The sequence below is a fragment of the Talpa occidentalis genome, unplaced genomic scaffold (genome assembly GCF_014898055.3).
Source record: "Talpa occidentalis isolate TD23 unplaced genomic scaffold, MPIMG_talOcc4v2.1 talOcc4.7, whole genome shotgun sequence".
NCBI classification, from domain to species: Eukaryota; Metazoa; Chordata; class Mammalia; order Eulipotyphla; family Talpidae; genus Talpa; species Talpa occidentalis.
Genome location: NW_023605083.1, coordinates 53,495,779 through 53,515,597, shown reverse-complemented (window position 1 = coordinate 53,515,597; position 19,819 = coordinate 53,495,779). Strand labels below are relative to the sequence as shown.

General features: G+C 41.7%; 1 protein-coding gene across 6 annotated transcripts in view; it reads left to right on the top strand.

The window, feature by feature from the left end:
- Nucleotides 1–19,819, top strand: part of HEMGN (hemogen) — an 82,876-nt gene that overhangs the window by 43,986 nt on the left and 19,071 nt on the right. Inside the window, exon 1 of one of the 6 annotated variants that reach the window (XM_054689365.1) lies at nucleotides 16,883–16,962. The exons of 3 other annotated variants lie outside the window; for them this stretch is intronic. The gene's annotated coding sequence lies outside the window, so the exon portion shown is untranslated. 2 more of the 6 variants (XM_054689366.1, XM_054689360.1) reach the window with 2 other exon arrangements.

The following is a 19,819-nucleotide window of genomic DNA, read 5'->3' as shown; positions in this document are numbered from 1 at the left end:
TTCAAAGTTGTGGAGCAGGGCAGAAGAGAAAGGTTTGATTACAAGAGGCATCAGTCTTGCCAGGACAAGTGTTTGACCCACTAATGCTGTCATTGAAGAAGGAGAAAGGGAGCAATAAGCCAAGAAAAGCAGATGGTCTCTGGAAACTGGAAAAAGGAAAGGGGTTCCCCCTTAGAGCCTACAAAAACAAATGGAGCTCTGTGAACCCTCTGGTTTTAGCCCAGTGATACCTGTTTCAGATTTCTAAGCTGCAGAAATATAGGATAATAAATTTGCGTTGTATTAAGCTACAAAACTCGTGACAATTTGTCACAATAGCAATAGGAAATTTAATGCATGCATCCAATGGAATATTATTTGACTAAAAAAAGGAATGAAGTATCTGCTACATCATGGATGAAACTGGGAAGTATTACAGTAAATGAAAGAAGTCAGACACAAAAGACTTCTTCCATATAATTTCAATTATACGGAATATCTAAAACAGGCAAACCCATAAGAGAGAAATTATCTTAATGGTTGCAAGGACTGGAAGTCATAAGGAGTGACATCTAACCAGTAAGGGGCGCTTTAGGGGGACTAACAAATGGCGTGGAATTTGATAGTAGTGACAGTGGCACAATTCTATGAATATACCAAAATCTACTGAATTGTACACTTTAGAAGGGTGAACTTTATAATAGTTGAACTGCATCTTAATAGAATGAATTTTTTTATCAATTAGGTAAGTTGACAATGATATTCCATTCTTATTTTCATTTTTATTTATGTAACTAATAGAGATAGTTTTTCAAGTGTCTATGTTATTTGTATTTTTTTGTGCCTGTTAATGCCCTTTGGTATTTTAAATTATTTATTAATGGGTGCTCTGTATATGTATGAAGAATATTAAGACTGCAGAAGCAGAGACCAGACTGCACTCTGCCACCAGTTTATGCTACCCCTACACCTCTCACTCCCCATTTCTTACCTCTCCTTCAAAAAGATAAGAAAGGAATATACTGTCAGTGTGGAATGATATCAGAAGGATTTCTGTTAGTCAGGAAGAATTGAATTCATATGCTTATCTCCACACCCTTTTAAATCTAAAATGATTTAAAGATAAAGTTGAGGAAATATTCCCAACTAGAATATTCCCAAGTAGAATAAAAAGATTATATACTAAAGGAAAAATAAATATAAAATTAAAGGGTCCATCCAAAAGGTCTAATATCTAGCCAGAGTTCAAGAGAGAAGAGATAAATGGAGCAAATTAAGTGGAATTCCACATTCCAAGGGATGAGATATTCCTCCAACCTCCCCTCCCCCAATTAGTTCCAGAAAACTAACAGCTTATCTCCAAAGACAGGAGAGTGGAGAATTCTCTTTTTGGGAAATTGACTGATTTAAGAGAAAATAGCTAAGAGAGTTAACTTAGTTAGTTTTGTTTTAGTATTTTTAATTTTAATTGTTTTAATTTTAATTTAATTGCACATATTGATGCAACATCTCTTTTATCTTTGAGGAGATATTTTTTCATGTTATTCTGACCTTTGAATCTCTCCATTTTCTCCAAGTTCCTTTTTACTAACTCAAATTCCTAACTCTTGTGTTAGAGCCTTTCCTGAGAATCCGATTGTCCTTGCATATCCTATCATATTTACTGGAGAGGCACTAAAAAGGAGACTGGCAATTCTGCACCAGTGGCCTTAGAGACTAGCGAGCATCTCCACAGTGATCAGGAAGTAAGCTGGCATTTCCATTGAGAACTTGTTGGTCTGCTATTTCTTGATAGTAAGCTCTGTAGTAGTCCTATTTGGTGTTTATGTCTATGTAATATGCTGAAATAGATCAACTGTATTTTAAAAAGCAAGTAAGCCGGCAGAGGAGGGTTCAGACTGTGACTGTGGGTGTTGGGGAAAGGTGTTCTGCCTGCCTCAGAGATCTATTTCCAAAGGACTGGATGTCTCCAGAACAGCAGAGGACAAGTGTGGGGGTGGGGGGGGGAGGTGTACAGGCTTCCTCTCTTTCCTCAGACATTTTGCTCACCGAGTTAAAGTGGGTATGACACTAGCTCAAAATTGGGTCAGTTTTTCTTAACCCAGCTACAACATGCAATTTAAAAGAGTAGAGATGTTGCCAAGATTCTGGCATTAGATTTCTTCCAGATTTTGTGTCACTTTGGGAGAGTCCTAATTTCCTATTTCTTCAGAGGTTTTCGTAGTGAGAAGTTGAGAGAGGGCAGGTGGCTACTAGGAAACCATGGTTTTTCACCACACATCTAGGTTTTTTTACAATAGTCTGAGCATCTAAGTTTCTACACACACACACACACACCTTACACTGTTAAATAATCATATACGGTAAAACACATACAGTTGGTGAGTTTTGACAATGGTCTTACCTATATGGCCAACACCTCAATCAGTATTGAAATCAGTGATAATCACATTCCCTGTATCCTTTGCAGTGCCCCCTCAGAGTCAGCCCTTTCTCTCAGTTATATTCCCAAGAGATGATTTTACCTGTTCTTGAACTTCATCTGAATGAAATCATACTACATGTTCTCTCTTGTACCTGACTTCTTTCACTCAACATGGCATTTTAGGTATTTATTTGGGTTGTTGGGTGCAAAAACTTTATTGATGAGTGATATTCCAAAATGTGAATATGCCACACTTTATTTTCTCATTCATTTTCTGAACAAGTTCCCTCTTTCTGGAGACCAACTTTGCTTCTGAGCTGGAGCAAGTCTTTGTGTGGCTCTTTTGATTAACACACTAACAGTTATTTCCACTATGTGAAGTTAAAGAATAAAAACTAGACTTTTTAAAGGGCCAGCATAACTTACACAGATGCTATAAATGGGAAGTGGATGTAAGACATGCTCATTTAGATTAGTTATTTCTGCACCAATGAAAAACCTGTGACAATACCCTACTTGTGTTGTAACTGAAGTCTGGATCAAGTTTTTGCTGAGAGAAGAGAAAGGAATAGGTGGGATACATATTTCACAGGATGTTGTGACAGTGCTTTGTGACAGACTAGATGTACAGGATGAAGGAACAGGATGAATCAAGTCCTGTTCCAGGGTGGCCAGCAGCCTGTTGAGTCCCTCTTCTCTTCATAGCTGGTGTCAGTCGGTCCCTCTGCAGACTCTGTCCTTGAGGGAGTTTGAGGAGCCCGCCGTAACTGGCTCAGCCTGTGAAGATACAAGGCCCACTTGTATCTTCCATCAATTCTTAGTATCTTCCATCAATTCTTAATAGCTGCTAAGCTCTTTTTTTTTTTTTTTGACTTAAAAAAATATTTATTTACACATACAAGAACTGGGGTATAGGTCAGAGGTACAGGGGGTGAGAGGATTCAGAACAGGCAGATCTACTTAAATGCTCTGCTGAGGGAAGCAGGGGATGAGACAGGAGAGGTCTGCTGCGCCTTGTGGATTAGCTCCCTGGCGGGGGATCAAGGATTGTGCAGCAGTGGCTGGGCATAGCCTGATAGTGCTGAGACTTTAAGCCCTGTGCCACCAGGGAGGCCCGGCTCTTAGTAGCTAAGCTCTTACCCACACACCTCAGGGCTTTTTAAAGGCATAGTGACATCGTGGAAAGAACAGTTGAATTAGGTTAGTTTTTCTTTCTTTTACTCACTGAGGCTCCCTCAGTCTCAGTTTCCTCATAGATAAAATGAGGGTGAATAAATACCCCACCCTATCAGAGCATTTTGAGAATCAGATTTGACTTCAAATTTTTTGTAATGACAAGAAACTAATATAAGAAATCACCTGCAGGAGCGGGTAAGAGGAGTGGGGGAAGTGGTGGGAACAAAACATCTTACATCATAACTTTTTTTTATTTATTTATTTTTTTTTTATCATGGTTCTGGAGGATTGAAACATCATAACTTTTTATACTTAATTTTTTGAGCCATGTGAACTGATTTTCCAGAAAAAAAGAAAAAAAAAAACCTGAACAGAGAAAAATGAACTATATAATTAGGCATCTAGGCTACTGAAAGGTAGGACACCAGAGACTGGCTACTGCCTGTCTGTAAGAATCTTGAAGTCCACCAGCCCAGAAGCCCGGAGCTGGACAGTAGAGGATTATTTCTATTTAATGACAAGTAGTAGGCTGCTTGGGTTACAGTGGCAAGAACTCTGTTCCAAGAGTAAAGAGATCTGGGTCCTGGTCGTGGCTTTACTGTGTAACTTGGGTTCCTCTCCCTTTTCATCTCCCCTAGAATGAAGGCGCAGGACTGCATGGACTTTGAGACACTTCCAGCTCTGACATGCTAGGATATAATGTGAATGTATAAGCAGCAGAGGATATAGTATTTGTAAAGGACTTGCTAGTGGCATTTTTATATTTAGGATGAGATATAAACATGACTGTATTTTCACCTGTTATTTCCTTTGACACCAAAGTAAATCTGAAAGTGATGACATAAGTGGACTGTGTATTCAGGAAAAGGAAAGAAACTGAGTTGTGTTTCATTAGTACCTCTGATGCAGTACCAGTGCTGCTTGCTATTGACATCAGGCTTAGGGTGTATGGATTATATTTTATGAATATGTAGCACTTTATATGAATGTCAACAAATAGGATGGCAAAGGCAATAGATTTCAAATTTTTTTAATGATATATTTATTTATGCATACAAGAGCTGGGGTACAGGCCAGAGGTGTGGGGAGTTGTGGTGAGAGGATTCACCAGAGACAGAGCGGGGAGCAGAACAGGCAGACTGACTGAAATACACTGCTGAGGGGAGCAGCGGGGAGACAGGAGAGATCTGTTGCGCCATGTGGGTAGTTCCCTGGCTGGCTGGGGATCAAACTCATGCTGCAGTGGCTGCAGATTACTTCATAGGTTGCGTCTTAACCCCTTGGGCCACCAGGGAAGCCCCCTAGATTTTGAATTCTAATGAGACTCAAAATCATAAACTCAGGTGCTTCCTAGGATCCTCCATTCTATTTGAATATTGTTCAAATCATGAGGACACTATTCCTTAGGTTGGGCTTGACTTCATGTAACTACTAGTCTAGCTTCACTCTTCGGGCCTACTAACTCCCTGTGCTCTCTCTGGCAGTTAGTTACAAACCAGACTTGCTGACATGGCCAATCTGGGACCATGTTTTGTAGACTCTTCATAGCGTTTAGAAATATCTCAGTTAGTTTCCAACATTACAACATCATGAGATTTTTTTTTTAAACAAACAAATTATTTTTATTTTATTTTTTTAATTTTATTTATTTATTTTAATTTATTTATTTATACAAGCACTGGGTACAGTCAGAAGCGCGGGAGGGTGAGAGAATTCACCAGAGCCAGAGGGGAGAGCAGAACAGGCAGACTGATGAAGCACACTGCTGAGGGGAGCAGCGGGCGACAGGAGAGGTCTGCGCGCCATGTGGGACCCTCGCCTGGGTCGAACCGGCGCTGCAGAGGCTGCAGGCAGCTTCGCAACCCAGCGCTCAACCGCTGCGCGCCACCGGGGAGGCGCGAGGTTTTTTTTTTTTTTTTTTTTTGACATAAACTGTTTCTGACTTCTCTTGAAAGAGCGAAAGATCTGTGTTGTTGCCTCACCATTTGATTCTTCCTTTTTCTTATCCTTGTTAACAATTTGTTTTGTTCCAGTCCTTCTTCTCCCAGCCTCAACCTATGTGTGCTTTGGGAAAGGCTGCTCCCACCCCTGGTCCCTGGAAAAGTCATGCAAATTAGTCCCAAGTCATCAGCATAGTCCTCTCATAGCTTTTATTTGGAAACAAGTACTGCTTTAGATCGAGAAACTAAATCCAAGGTGCAGAGTTGCGTATGGGTGATTGAGGACCATTCTCAGGACATACACCAGTGGGAACCTATGGCCAAAGAGGAAGACAGGGTGGGTGTGGTGAGAAGCTCACAAGCAAAGTAGTTGCAAGGCAGTTACTATCAAGGCCTGGAGATGCCACCCAGAGTTCAAGAATGGGGATGGCCCTTCGAAATTGTCCCAAATTAAAGTACGATGCACTAGTGGGCAAGCATAGCTGCCTTCTAAATTCAAGTAAGAGGGACAGGCATTTGTATTCCCCCATCAGTTACTAGCCTCAGGCTGCATCCTCAGAGGGGATGTAAAGCCTTGGGAGAAGTGGTTTCCTGAGGCTGAGAACAAAAATATTCCCAGCAGCTAAGGGATGGGTATAGGCATCTAGAGGGGATCTAGGCAGAGGCCCATAGAATCCAGGGTGAGCACTTGACCCAGCCTAGATAGCAGAGGTTTGCTGGGGTTCCTAAGAAGTGCTATTTGTGTCTGCATGCAGGTGAGGTGCTCCAGACCTGTTGGCAGCCATCTTGCCTCCAAATGAGCTTTGATGACATTGGTGATCTGCTGACTCAACCCCGAAGCTTCAGTTACCCTGGACTTTCAGTGTGACCCTCATTGTTAATGTGGTTTCCTGGTTGTATTTTAATTACTTAGAAATGGGCACACTTTGTTGATACAGTGTGCTGACATGGAGCTGCCGTCTTTGGCAATAGCTGAAGCTGGTTTAGATGTCAGGTGGTTTCCAGTTTTAGTACTTTCAGGATGAGAAAACCCTAAAGGGGCTTTACTTCTGGATAGGAAGAACCTCTTGTGCAGTACAATATATGAGCTTTACTTTGTGTGTGTTGGGGGGGGTAGGTAAAATTCACATAACGTAAAACTCACCATTTTAACCATTACAAAGTATATGATTCAGTGGCATTGAGAACATTTGCAATATTGTGCAATCATCACCACTACGTAGTTCCAAAACATCTTCATCACCTCAAAAAGAAACCCCATACCCATTAAACATCCCCTCCCCCTTCTGCCTTCCCTAGACCCTGGCAATTAGTTGTCTGCTTCCTGTCTCTACAGAATTTGCCTATTTGGCATATTTCATACAATATGTAGTTTTTCAGTGCTATGAAGAAGTCAAATAACATGGTGAAAATAGTTAAGACCTTACTTAAGATCCCCTAAAAGGGGATCAGGATCCCCAAGAGGTCTGCAGACCAGACTTTATAAGCTGGTCTAGGTCACCCGGGGCTGGGACACCAGCTCCCGACGGCAGCATCTATACTAGCAAAAGTTGCTCATCATGTCCCTGTGACCAACCTGATGCTTCCCCATCTCAGATTCTCATGTTCCGTGAAAACCGTATGCTGTTTTCTATGAAGTAGAGGTTAGGACTATAGCAATGGGCTCTCATTGAAAACTGCTCAAAGGAACCAAACCACCAAATCTGGAGAATTTTTTATTAGTGTTAAATCTGAATGTGGTAAAAAATTTTTTTTTCTGTAGCACAAACTTATTTCCACTTTCTACCACCAGCATTGCAATGTATGATCATGGTGATTACATTTTACCTGTGATGAGAGCCATGCCCTTCTGAATATAAAGTAGCAGCCATGCCAGAAACTGCTAACTCCTTTCTCTTCTAACAGTCACAGCTTATTCTAGTCTTCAAGTATTCTTCTCAGCGTAATTAGCACACTTATTATACAACATATTCAAATGTTAATGTGCACACTGTACTGATGCTTTTGTGAGACCCATTTTGCTCAGGAGCTAAAATTGTTACCATTCTGCCTGGTGCTAGAGGTTCTGTGCTTGAAACCTGTTTCCCACATGCGAGGAGCCAAAGTTATTTAATTAGAATGTTAAGCCAGAATGAGAAGAGGCTGACACTTAATATAGACCCTGTAAGCTAAATGGGGTCAGCAAGTATAGGCCCTGCTACACATTTCAAATTAACTATCCATCACTGTGGAGACAATCAATATTGGAGCAGACTGGCTTTGGGGCGTGTTTGACATCATTCCTCCAGGGTCTCTACTAAACACTGTCTCTGCAAGTTAAACCACCAAGAATTTACAGTTTTGACAGTTGGAAACATTTTCCTCACACCGAGCTGAAATCTGCTCAAATTGACGCTGGTTTGTTTTGCTCTGTCCTCTGAAACCCCATAGAGCACGTCTGCTCTCTGTTCTGTGATTGCCCTTCAGAGATTGAGGACAGTGACCCTGGCCCCATGGACTACATTTCTAATTGTCCCAAGTCCTCATATGACAGGATACCAGACCCTTTGCCATGGCAGTCACTCAAGTTGTCAGTGCCTCTCCCCCCAAACACACACCTTGTTTTGTTTTTTTTTAAACAGTCTTCTTACAACCTGAAACAATGATCCATGTGGGTCTGACCCAAATAGAGATGAGCAGGCCTGTCACTCTCATTGGATATGATTCAATCCGTGCTCTCCAAGAATGTGTTACCTTTCTTGTCATCCAAAGTGATTCATAATCAGATGAAACCACCAGGACTCCTAAACCACACATTTGTACTTAGGTAATTAGCCATTTCGACCCAAATATAGGATATGAGATTTGTTATCGCTGTATTTCATCATGTTAAATTTGGCCTAATGCTTTGGCCTGTCAAGAGCCTTTTTGTGTCCTGAATCTGTATTTTCCACCCACAAGTGTAATCAATCTGTTAATATTACTCTCCATAGAAATCAAAGTTAAACACACCTGACAGTAAAGACCTCAGGACAAGCTCTTCATTTACTACCAGAAACCTCAAATCAAAATATTCATTCAACCAGTTATAACCTTTCATTCCTAGCCCCCTACATACACACATATACCTCCATCTGAACTATTCCAACCTCTAACTCAAGTTGTTATGAAGTGAAAATATCAAGACTATTCCAACATATTACTGGCTGATTAAAAAGCCCTTGAAAAGAAAGGAAAGGGTGAAAAGGCCTAGTGAAGGGGTCAACATGGCAGGACAGGATTCACTGAATCTACTTTATTTAGGCTCACACACAAGCCAAGGTTTGGGGAGGCATTGAGGCTGAGTCAAATGGAAGTCCATTTGGCTGAGAGAGAGGAATCCGATAACCAGGAACCAGAACCAAAGTTGGAAGCTGGAAAGTAGCCAACTGGTACATCAAACTGGAAAGACAGCAGAAGACAGACAGGCCAGGGAAACAAGGAGAATGAAACAAGGAATGAGCAAATAAAACAATCAGGGCCTGCTAAGTGGACTCTAGAGTTACCTTGTCCAATATGGCAGCCCATAGCTTTAAGTACTATTTAATAAAAATTTCAGTTTCTCAGTCACATTTAAAGTGTTCATTAGTCACATATGACTAGTGGTTACCATATTGGAAAGTATAGAAAAACATTTCTACATTGTAGAAAGTTCTATTGTTCAATTTTGCTCTATATCATTCTAGGTACACTTCCAGAAAAGGGCAGCCCAGGTAGGCTATCATTTTAGCATATTTATTTTTCCTTTGCTTTAAGACTCATGTTCCAGTTCATTGAGGAATTTTTCCCTACATATGGTCTTTGATTGTATGCCATAGGAAGAATTCTGAGCTGTGCAGTTCTTAATAATGATCAATGGATCTAGACAGAACTTAATGTGGAGGTCCTAATATAACTCTTTGTCCATCCCTAACCAAAGTGTGGTTTTCCTTCCCTTCTATGTAGGGAAGGCATCCTTCTTGACTAAGCAGTTAGCTCTGGGGTCATGACATGTGGGGCAGGAAGTGGGTAGGAAGGGAACAGTGGACCTGCCAGATCTGGCGAAGCCACCTCTGTAGTTGTTAAAATGATGTGTAATATAACGCTTTTGATCTCCATTTCACAAACATTACATCTTGGACAGGGAGTCAAGAATTTGAAGTCAAGTTCTGATTGCTTGATGCAAGATAATCTTGTCATCTTACCTATAGGCTCTCACTAAATTTTCAGTCTAACTTCTTTCTCTTTTAATTTCCTGTGCCAGAAGCTCATAGAAGTTCTCATAAAAAAATCTATCAATTCTAACTTCAAAATGTCTCTAGAATATGTTCTTTTCTTTGGTTCCCTCAGTTAATGTATCTTCTCTCTCCTTTCCCATCCCAGCCCCCCACACTGCCACTGAAATGCTCTAAGAACCTTATCTGACTGTGACATTCTGCTCTCTAAAGCCCTTTAGTGGCTCCCCATGACATCATAAAGACCTGCCTTCTGGAGCCCCCAGCTACCTCTTTGGTTTCAGGACGTTCCACTCCCTGACATGTGGCACACACTCCAGCCTCCCCATTACTGGGCTCCAAAACATAGTGCCCTCTCAGCTCTGTGCCCTTGTACCTGATCAAGTGGCTTTTCTCCCTCAAATGTTATTCTCCCTGGGGGGAATTTCTACATGTTCTGTTAAGGTTGAATGTAAACCTCATTTCTGAGAAGTCTATCCTGAGTCCTCAGATTTAAATGATCCATCAGCTGTGCCCAAACGATGTGCAGACTTTGGTCATAGCATATCCTGTGTAGGACACTCATGAGCCTGCTCTTCCCACTCAACTGTGAGGACTCAAGGGCAGGCAGCACTTCTGACTCATGTCTTACCCCCAGTCGCAAACACAGAACCTGACTCATAACAAACCCTTATTAAATGCCCGTTAAAATGAACAACAATCTGGGCCATTATGAGGTTCCACTGAGATGAGAACTGAGACTATGAAGCTCCTCTGTGTCATTGCTGCTGCCAGTGCCCCTTAGGGTTCACCCACACTGATAGGGGCCCCTGACAAGTGGCCCTGCTAGTTGGGGATATGGGGAGAAGCAAGAGGCCCACAGCTGCTCCCGCTGAAAGCCTCACTGTAGCTGGCTGTTCCCCTGGCAGACGTTGCCACGGGCACAAGTGCATTCCTTGTTTTTCGTGAAGAAACAGGACCTCTTGGAGACTGCGCTTGTAGGGACACATCTGTGTATAACTCTATGGGGGAGAATGATGGGCATGGGGGCGACCCCTTGGAAGAATGGAAAGGAACCACTGCTGTCTTACATAGCATGGGGTACAGGGGCATGAGGAGGGACACTTTATGTTCTAAAAGTATACACCTTTTGGTTACCACAGTTTTCATGTTTCTCTGTCTTTAGCCCCTTATGCACCCTGAAGGGCAGGAAAGAGAGCTGGGTTGTTATTTATAGAGAAGGAAACTGATATCCAGAGAGGTGAAGTGACTTATCCAAGGTCCAGTTTGAGCAAACGTCCAGAAAAATGAAGCAGTTTTCCCAGGGTCATGAAGTGAGAATCAGAACTATAACGTATGGTAATTATTTTTAAGTCTCTTTGGTTTTTAACAAAATCTTTGAAGTCAGAAACTTTTTCTACTAAATTGAGTTTGTAAAAGGTTTTCCAGCATCTCTTGGGAAATTTCATTGCATGACATTAAAGATTTCTTCTGGCTATGAAATTTAGTGTTTACTGTGTCCCAGGATTATGTAAATCCATTTAATATAATGATCATCTTGCAAGTAATTTCCAAAATAAATAACTCTCCTGCCCAGACCCACATCCCTGTGTGACTTACCAAAGAAGCCTCAAGCCCATTCCTTAGTTATTCTCTCACCCTGTTATCAACCTGTTCTTTCCACTCCTTCTACTCCCTACAATATGGCAACTCTATCACTTGATCAATCGTTCACTTCCTCTGTCAGAGATAATGAGGATTTATAGCTAGAGTCATAATTTCTATAGGAGACTAGAAAGCAGAACTGTCATCCTGTATTCTTGAGATCTTAATTTAGTTCCCATTAAAGGAGAATTAATTTGACTGAATTAGTGCAGATTCATGCTATTTAGTTCCTTCGAGGGATACCTAAATCCATTTGGGTGCCATCTTTGATGGTGGGATATGCAATGAAATTTTCTGTAGGTCAGGAGAGGTTTAAAATTTTCTAGAAGGGAAAGCCTGTTTTGGTTGGCTAGATCAAGTGACTTCAGTTGTTTCTGACAAGATACTCCCAGCCTTCTGAGTGAGAATAAAGTATCATACATCCATCTGAACTGGCTGAAGACAGGTGCCAATAGCTGTGTGGAAGTAGATACTCTGCCTATCTTTTTTTTTTTTTTTAAGATTTATTTATTTATGCATACAAGAGCTGGTGCACAGGCCAGAGATGCAGGAGGTGAGAGGATTTACCAGAGACAGAGTGTGGAGCAGAACAGGCAGACTGACTGAAATACACTGCTGAGGGGAGCAGTGGGTGAGAAAGGAGAGGTCCACTGTGCCATGTGGGTTGCTCCCTGGCAGGCCGGGGATCGAACTCCTGCTGCAGAGTCTGAGGATTGCTTCATAGTGGAGTGCTTAACCCCTTGTGCCACCAGGGAGGCCCCTCTACCTATCTTTTGATTCAAGAGTCCAGGCCCTATCCACTGTACCACACACTATTTAGGGTGATAATAGTTCCTGTTAGTGTTTTGTTGTTTTTTTTTTTTTTAAACTGGATTATTTATGTGTTTTGTTTTGTTTTTTTAAGATTTATTTATTTATTTATACAAGCATGGGGTACAGTCAGAAGCGCGGGAGGGTGAGAGAATTCACCAGAGGCTATGGGCAGCTTTGCAGCCCAGCACTCAACTGCTGCACCACCGGGGAGGCCCCTTGTTAGTGTTTCTTGATGTGTGAAATTCAATGTCCAATTTTAATGATAATGGCTACATATTAATAACAACCTGTAGCCTCCTATGTTTGTTTTCACTGAGAAGCCCAAGGCCCCTCAGGTATAAGAGTTATGGGTAATTCTGAATGTAGTGGCAATCATTGATGATAGCTATTCTGTCTGGATTTACTTTAATTTCTCTCTTGTTTACCAAGAACACTCTGACATATGCATGTAGGACTAAGATGTGCTTCTTCTGCTGGGTGGAGAGGACTCATGACAAAGGGCCAGGCCAGGCCTACCGCCTCTTTCTTCCCAGAAGACTGTGTAACTCCCACTCTGTCTATCATGGCTGAGCAAGGCTAGCTTCCTTAAAGTGAGATAAGGGCGTGTAATAAAGGGTGACAATACGGAACAGAAAGGTGCACAAAGGATGTCTTCTTCCTCACAGTGAACTAGCTCAGGATATACACAGAAAGTCGATTTGATTCCTGAGCCCCATAGGTTAAATGTGCTCACAGCCATTCAGGAGAAGCCAGGCAACAAAGACCTGGCAATGAATTTTCTGCTTGCTAAAGTATACTCTTTTCTCTTCCCTCCCCAACCTGGCTAAAAATATAACCAAAGTGTCATTAACACACACACACACACACACACACACACACAGAAATGCCTAACATTTGTTGAGCAGATTGTGACAGAATATCAATTAGCTAAGTGTTTGGTATGCAAACTTCCCCAGTGCTAACTCACCCAGAAGACTTGGAGGGAGGGGGAACAGAGTGTGGATTAGGAAGAGGGCAGGCTGACTCCTAGAGAGTGTTGGAGCCAAAGCTAAGTGAAAATGGTGCAATTGCCACTGATGTCCACCAAGAGGCAGCAGTTCTGGCCAGAAGCACCACTACCTGCACTGGTTCAGGTAAAGACTATTTACTGAGTGTACCTTGTGCCAGGTCCCCTGCCAGGCCCAGAGGCTGAACCATTTAGAAGGCTGGATTCTCCAGCACCAGTCCCTCTTGGGCAGGGACTGATCTAGGCTATCTTAACTATAAACTCCCCAAGTCCAGGGGATAGAAATTGGTGAAGCAGGGAGTTAAAGCTTCCAAACAAATGGACTAAAGCAATATGTTAGGTTCTGGTGAATAGTCTATGCCAAAGTAGCTACAACACCAAGGGGTTAATAAATAACTGAAATAGGGCCTCCCCTGGTGGCGCAGGCGGTTGATCCCAGGGCTGTGAAGCTGTCTGCAGCCTCTGCAGCGCGGGTTCTATCCTGGCAGGCCTGGGAGGGTCCCACATGGCGCAGCAGACCTTTCCTGTCTAGCCTACTGCTCCCCTCAGCAGTGTATTTCGTCAGATGGCCTCTTCTGTTCCCTACTCTGTCTCTGGTGAATCTTCTCACCCTCCTGCGCCTCTGGCCTGTACCCCGGTTCTTGTATAAATAAATAAATTTTTAAAAAGATTTAAAAAAAGAGAAATAACTGAAATAGCAGAGACAAGAGTTTCAGCTAGAGAATAGCCGCCATGTGTATCACCGGTTCCGTGGCAGGCCAAAGAATGAATTGGATACTTTGCTCTATCTTGTCTGAGTTGTAAACCAGCCATTGCACAGGGTAGTTTGGTTTTAGGATTTATTTTTTTTTTTAACATTTTTTTTTTTTTAATAGAGGCATGTTTTCTTTCTTTCTTTCTTTCTTTGTTTTGTTTATACAAGCACTGGGTACAGTCAGAAGCGCGGGAGGGAGAGAGAATTCACCAGAGCCAGAGCGGGGAGCAGAGCAGGCAGAAGGACTGAAGTACACTGCTGAGGGGAGCAGCGGGCAGCAGGAGAGGTCTGCGCGCCATGTGGGACCCTCCTCCGGTGGCCGGGGAGCAGCCGGGGATCGAACTGGGGCCGCAGAGGCCGCGGGCAGCTTCGCAACCCAGCGCTCAACCGCTGCGCCACCGGGGAGGCCCTGGTTTTAGGATTTATTTGAACATAATTTATATGTTCTGTGAAATGAAAAGAAGGCACTCATTAATTACATAGACCAGCATTTCCTGAGATGTGGGATGCATTCCATTTGGGGCAGTGTGGACGATTTTAGATGAAACACCTTTTATTTAATAGTTCAATATTTATTTTAATGCGTCTTAGAAGCAATGAAATCTGTCTTACCAAAAACATGTCATTTCACAGGTGAGATCATTTGGTTTCTACTTACAATAGTGATACAAATTTCCATCTTAAATGTTTTTGGTAAAAATACGTTTATCTGAAGAAAATGATTAAATGAATAATAATACAGAAGATGTTAATACATGCAAGAGTATGGCAAAAATCACAAAGATGAAATTGGAAAGTTTGGGAAATACTTCATTAAGCCAGAGGATGAGCTAAAGTCACTGTGGACTAAAGAGTTTGAAAGACTGGACATATGGTGAGAAACAGTAGAACTCTCAGAGGATCTGGATTCTAGTCCCACAACCCCTGAGCCCATGTAACAATGGCCTCTCCCATTTCCTTATCCATTTCCATTTTATAAAATAATGCTAATGCCTTGCTTAGCTTTATTATTTGGTGGTTCTATTTCCCTTATTATTATTGAGATTATGTATAATCATAACAGGCTGCCGTGTGCCCGATGCTTCCAGAAGTCATCATTCTTGATTCTCCTAATAGTCCGGAAGGATTGGTGCTACATATTATTTTTTTTTTAAAGTAATTTTTTTTTTTTTGCTTTTACTTTTTTTTAATTTTTTTTTTTTTATACAAACATTGGGTTCAGTCAGGAGCGCGGGAGGGTGAGAGAATTCACCAGAACCAGAGGGGAGAGCAGAGCAGGCAGACTGATGAAGTACACTGCTGAGGGGAGCAGCGGGAGGCAGGAGAGGTTTGCATGCCATGTGGGACCCTCGCATGGTGGCTGGGGATAGAACCGGCGCTACAGAGGCTGTGGGCAGCTTCACAACCCAGCACTCAACTGCTGCACCACCAGGGGAGGCCCATTTTTTTTTTTTTAAGTCATTTTTTTGCTTTTTTTTTTAAGATTTTATTTATTTATTTATTTATTTATAGTGCTACATATTCTGTAGATAAGGCACTGATGCTGGAAGATTTTAAGTAAGTTATGTAGGTCACACTGAACTTGACTTGAATGACCCCAGAGCTGATGTTTGTTCCTCTTAGCCTTGCTGTATCATGGTAATCAATTCCTATCTGCCCTTCAAAACTAAGCTCAAGGTTATCTATTGTAGAAAACTTCTTTGACTGTCTCACACCATCATGGTGAGATGACCCTCTTCTAGTCCCCTCATTTTCGTGCATGTTGTTTTTCATGTTTGCTTTGTATCTCCAGCACCCTGCATAATCTTGGGCACAGAGTACATTGTCAACAAACTGCAGAAAGAGGGAAAGCATGAGGGAACAAGAAATAGAGGACAGAGAGGATCAGAAAAGGAAATATGCTGCTATCCTATTTTATTAAATATGAAACAAGTAAAATTAAGTTGTAGCAGAGCAATGTGATTAAGCATACAGCCTTTTCGATTGCTTTTCCACTTGCTAGGTGTGCGACTTTGGGCACAGGTGCCTTGCCTGTGTTTAAGTTTCCTTATCTATAAAATAGGGATACCATTAGTATCTACCTTAAAGGATGCTCTAAAGACCCAATGAGTTATGATATACAATGTGCTTAGATCACTGCCTAGCATAGTATAAGCAATACTGGCTATTAATATTTCTGTGAAATAAATAAAAGGGAGAAAACTATCACAAAGAGAAAAAGTCTGATACATGTATGGAGCCTCTTCATTTTCTGAACTCTACTTTTTGACCAAGGTGGTTATGAATAATGATTATAGGCATGGGACACACAATAGCCTGATCTGCCCACTTCCATGGCAGCAGAATTAAGCACTCTACCTCTACTCCCAGAACATTTGAGAATATTGATATTAAAATGATCTCTCTGATTTGCTAAATCCAGACTTACTGTTTGACTATGATTCTCAATTAGATAGTAAGTTTCTGGAAGGAAAGGGCTCATTTGAATCTTCTGTCCCCAATTCTTAGTAAAGGGGCTGGCAAGAAGTAAATGCTCAATAGCTGCTGAATGAATATGTATATGTGAACAGGAAAATTAAAAAATTGTGTGATATTTTCCATCAGAGGCTCAATTCAAGTATAATTATAGCTCACAAAGGAGAGATTGCTTCTAAGCTACAGAATGGTTAAATCTGTGAACTGAAGAGTCAGTCAGCCTTGGTTTTGAGCACTAACTCTGACACTATGAGCTTATATGACCTTGAGCTCTAACCTAACCTCTTTAAAATATAATCTCCAAGTCAGTGAAATAGGGATAGTATTAGAAGAACTAATTGAGATAATGTTATGTAAGGTATCAGTTACCTCTGATGACTTTGTAGAGTGGCAAACATGTCATCATCACCACCATCATCATTATCATCATCATCAAAGGCTTTATGATGGAATCACTCACTATCTGGATGGGCAAACACCAGGGATGAGCACTGAATAGCCAGCTGGTGTGAATAAAGGTACTGTGGGTATTAAGAGACCAGGCAAAATCTGGAGGACAAGTGACACTATTGGGACTTTTCAGGAAAGTAATGGGAGAGGAGATTGGGAAGTTGATTTTCAATGCCAAGCTGAGAAATGTATTCTTTATTCTATCGAATACCTGAGACCATTTGGGATTCTAAGGTAGTAACCAGTTTGGAGTTGGCTCTAGGGGGCATATTCTGGCTGTTATTTTTGCAGGATGATCTGTGGAGCGTGAGGGGAAATAAATGCAGATAACTTTGGAAGGTTTTCCAATACTTTCAATGAGAAGTTGAGATCTCCCTCTGGAATGGTGATATGGGAAAGGAAAAGAAGGAATGAGCATGTGGAACATTGGGAAGATTGAACTGGTAGAACTGTCAATATGTTCAACTGGATATGAGAAGCAAAGTGAGGCAACAGAGTCCAAGACAATTCTGAAGGAGCATGGTGCTGTTATTCTAGCAAAATTAAAACACAAGGGAGTTTGGTTTTAGGGGGAAGATACATTGTGCTTTTTGTTGTGCTAATAAGTTTGATGTGTTGTGGGAAATTCATATAATGAATAATACCCAAGAGATATTTGGAAATGTCTTAGAACTCAGGCATATTTTCAGGAGATGTTTATTTAGAAGATAGAGGTAGGAGCAAAGGTATAGAGTTGGGTGAACTCTCTGAGAAGGGTGAGAGTATAAAGTCATCTTTGGGAAATGCCTCCATATCTAAAGGGGCGAAAGAGAAGCCTATGAAGGAGGAGGGGGAGTGAGCGGAAGAGCATTCTGCCTCAGAAGCCAAAAGTGGAGTGAGCATCAAGTTGGGTACAAGTGCTCAGAGGAATCATGAGCTACAGTAGGGTCAAAGAAAAAGAACTGGACTTGACCATTAGAAACTTATCAATAACTTATCAGACAATAGCATGTAGAGGAAAAAACGATATTACAAATGAAAGGAATGAAGATGTGGTGTGGAGGGAGAGGGAAAAGGGAAGAGATAGACTGAGAACACATTATTAGGTCAGGCAGTTCAGAAATGAAAAGGCAGAGAGAGAGGAGGTGGTGAGAGCAGAATTGTTCTTCTCCAGGTATATGACTGTGCACCAAGACATGGATGTTTGTGCAGCAAGAGATTGCAATATTGGTAGAGGAGAACATGGGAGGGACTTTGGAACAAACTAGATTGAAAGGCTGGTGACAGCCATTCTAAAGTTATAGGACATGCTATCTTTATGCACACAGCAGCCAGAACTCATTTATCACGTAGCAACAGACTGTGAGAGAGGGAAACCAGAAACCCTTCTCCTCCACTTAAAACAAAGCTTGACCCACTCTCAGAAAACTTAATTTAGCAAGGAAGGAACGCTGAGAAAACTAAGTGTACAATATAATATCTTCCTTCCTTGACTTTTCCACCCAAATACACTCTAGGAAAATGCCCAGGCGCCTGGTGACAATGCTCTAAGTCAGTTAACACTGCTGTCCATGTTTGTTGCACGGTGCTTGTCTTTTGTAAGAAGTGTTTTCGTGATATCTTTTATCTTCACAGGATCCCTGTCAGGTATTATTTTTTCTCTGTTTTACAGGGGAAGAGACTAAGGATAAGAAAGAATTGAGTGATATCCCCCCAAATTATCCAGCCAGGAAATGGTAGAGGCTTATACCCTTTGCTCTTTTTAGTACGTTTTCAAACACCATCCAGGGGACCACTCTAGAATGGTATGGCAAACCAAAGTGGAACAGGACTCTTCTCCCTTGATCTGGGGACCTAGAAATAAAATAGCCTGCAACTACAGTAGTTTTGGGGCATTTTTATCAGCTTGTATTTTTGTATAAATAGTATCCAGTGCTCCCCTTTCATCTCAGTCATGAGGGACCCTAGGGCAGAAGTTCTTAGCAATATATTTCTTTCCCTCCCACATCTGCCCAGTTCAGTCAGGGTCTGAGATGCACCAAGGGCTTAATACTTAAATCTGCTTCTAGTCAGGGGTAGGAAACCACCTCTCTCCCTCAATATCAAGTTGGGTCTGGTAGGAAGTTCAGCCTTGGAGGCCAAAGGCCCAGCTTTCAGGCCCGAACTACCAGTCTAGCTCTGTGACCCTGGTTAAATCAATACTCTGAGCACCAGGTATTGATCTGAAAAATGAGGATAATAATAGTTGTCTTACAAGGATCTAGTGAAACACTGGTCAAAGGAAAACCCTGTCTGGGTTTAATTTTCTGCTATAGCCACTTGAAATTCTTAAAAACATTTGGAGAAGCTCCACATTTTCACTTTGCACTAGGTCCCACAAATCACATAGCTAGCTGTTCCTGTGGATAATGAGATCTTGACAAAGTCACTTAACCTCTCTGGGCTTCACAGTCTGTAGTTCATTGAATTGAATTGTTAGCAAATATATTGTTAGCGCGCTTCTCTACCTCTTAGCCAAATTTGACACATTTGATCACTCCCTCCACCCTTTTTTCCACTTGGCTTTCCTACCCCTGACTTTTTTCCACTTGGCTTCCAGGACACTACACTTTTCTGGTTTCCTGTCTCCTTTACTCTCCCCTTAGTCTAAACTAAACTCCTGTTGTCTCCTACATACCTGCCCCTCCCAGTCTCCCTCATCTGTCATGGTAACTCCAGCCTTCCATTGTTCAGAACAAAACCATAGTCATACTGTTTGACTCTCTCACTCCACATCCGATCTGTAAGCTACTCCAAACCTGAGACCCTCTTCATCACTACAGACTCAGCCAAGCTTTGATCACCTCCCACCTGGATTATTGCACATCCTTCAACCTGGTCTCCCTGCTTCCACTTCCTCCCTTTCTCCAATGGTCTTTTATCTACACAGTAGCCAGAATAATCCTT